The sequence below is a fragment of the Penaeus chinensis genome, chromosome 7 (assembly GCF_019202785.1).
Source record: "Penaeus chinensis breed Huanghai No. 1 chromosome 7, ASM1920278v2, whole genome shotgun sequence".
NCBI classification, from domain to species: domain Eukaryota; kingdom Metazoa; phylum Arthropoda; class Malacostraca; order Decapoda; family Penaeidae; genus Penaeus; species Penaeus chinensis.
The window spans coordinates 40,441,157-40,443,656 of record NC_061825.1 but is presented as its reverse complement, the minus strand read 5'-3'; the positions used below and the strand labels follow the sequence as shown (position 1 = coordinate 40,443,656).

The window sequence follows — 2,500 nt, the reverse complement described above, 5'->3', positions numbered from 1 at the left end:
ATCCACTTTAACATGCATCCAAACGCGAATCAGACTTTTCTTGCGAACAGTGCAACTGAAAAACTGGTGTTCAACATTTTCATTGATTTAATTCAATGGGGAGATGTACAAAATCCCTTGAAAGGTAGAAGTGTTTACAGTGGGGTAAAAATATTGAGTTTTCGCTCTCGTGTTGTTGTTCCTCTCTCTTTCTCTCTTTCTCGCTTTGTGCTCTTCTGTTTTCTTTCTCTTCTTTTTCGTCCTTTCTTTCTTTCTCTCTCTCTCTCTCTCTCTCTCTCTCTCTCTCTCTCTCTCTCTCTCTCTCTCTCTCTCTCTCTCTCTCTCTCTCTCTCTCTCTCTCTCTCCCCCCCCCTCTCTCTCTCTCTATCTATCTATCTCTATCTATCTATCTATTTATCTCTATCTCTTTCTTTCTTTCTCTCTCTCCTTCCTTCCCTTATCATTATTACTATTATTATCCTTATCACTCACTATCAATATCATCATTATCACTTCGTTAACATTATTCCCTTTCATCAAAAATACCACTTTTATATCAGACCTTCTTTTCTGGAGATATTTACTCTACGACGGGGTATTCCTGAAGCAAACTTTACGCTTAAGTATGATTAAAACTTTACAAAGTCCTCTCCCCCCCCTCCCCCCCCATTCCCCCCTCCCCTCAATACCACCTGCCACGGAATCTTAAATACTCGGCCGCTGGATAATGTTATAACACGATCACACCGGGCCAGAGAGTCTCAGTCACGCTGCAGAAGCTAATCTGTGTTAATGTATTGGATCAATTATTTCTCGCCGAGTGTGTAAGCCTTTTAAGTTGAAGTTGAAGTAAGCATTTGAAGTTGAAGGAAGTGTGCGTTCGTTCATGTTCTTTTTGGTTATTCATAATTGTTATTGTTATCATCGTTATTTTCATTGTTCTTATTACTACTAGTATATTATTATCATCATCATTAACAGTATCATTATTACAATCATTATCGTTGTTATCCTATTATCATATCATATTACCTGATTTATCATTGTCATTGTTATTACTCTCAGAATTATTATCATTGTTGTTATTATTGTATCGTTATCATCATTACTATTACTATCATTATCCGCGTTATTATTATTATTATTATTATTATTATTATTATTATTTTATTATTATTATTATTATTATCATTATTATTATTATAATCATCATCATCATCATCATCATCATCATCATCATCATCATCATCATCATCATCATCATCATCATCATCATCATCATCATTATAATGATTGATATCATCATTATTTTCATTACTATTATTAACATTATTATTAATATTATTATCATTTATATTATTATTATTATCATTATAATAATAATAATAATAACAATAATAATTATTATCATTACAATTATTATGTATTATCATTATCATTGTTATCATTATCATTATCACTATTATTATTATTACTATTATTGTTATCTTTATCATTTAGAATCTCCACAGTAATTGAAATTACAAACAACCATTAGCCAGTCAGATATCATGTACATTTCCAGAAGCATGAATAGTATCAATAAAAGTCTAGGGGAACACACCCCGCATTTCAGTTATTTCACCCACTGTAATCAGTTCTAGTGGAGTTCGTGGTTAAGCGAGGGCGAAGGGGAGGGGGTTAAGGGATATTGCGAGTGCCTGCTCCATGGTGCCTGTTGCAAGCTGAAAAAATAGAATTTCGTTCTGAATATTACTGGTTTAGGATTTCATAGGGTGTTTAAAACGTATGGTATATGGTATGGTATTTTTAGAACGAAAACAGGATGGAGCTGGTGATGGTGTTACTAGTGTTTTACGTAATACAGATATATTTACTATAATTTACATGCACATGTACATACACACACAAGCACGTACACACATACACACACAAGCACATACACACATACACACAAACAAATATAAACACACACACACACACATACACACACACACACAAACACACACACACACACACACACACACACACACACCTCCACCTTCCCCCCCCCCCCCCTCCCAACAAACAAACTCCCATCTGCCTACACAGACACCCACACTCACACAAACTTTTTTTCTCTTCCTGTATACCGCTTGTTGATGACCAACATGAAAAATAACATCATATTTTGCCGATACATATCTGGACACATTAAAGATAACTATCAGCGCATGCATCGGGTCGTAATAACAAGTATCAATTTGATCCTCTATTCCTGATAGATGCTAATGATAACATCATGGCCTACTTAGACATTTTGTTGATGTGAAAAGGGGATAGAAAATGATAGTGATGGCCGGTGATGATGATGATGATGATGATGATGATGATGATGATGATGATGATGATGATGATGATGATGATGATTATGGTAATATGGATAACTGTATTTTTGATAAGTGATGATACAACAAATGACAATTTTAATAATGGTATTAAGAATGATAACAATATTAATACAAACAGTAATGATAATGGT

General features: G+C 34.0%; 1 protein-coding gene across 1 annotated transcript in view; it reads right to left on the bottom strand.

Annotated features, from left to right (window-relative positions):
• LOC125027068 (adenylate cyclase type 2-like) overlaps positions 1-2,500 on the bottom strand; it is a 286,172-nt gene that overhangs the window by 47,710 nt on the left and 235,962 nt on the right. The gene's annotated exons all lie outside the window — the stretch shown is intronic.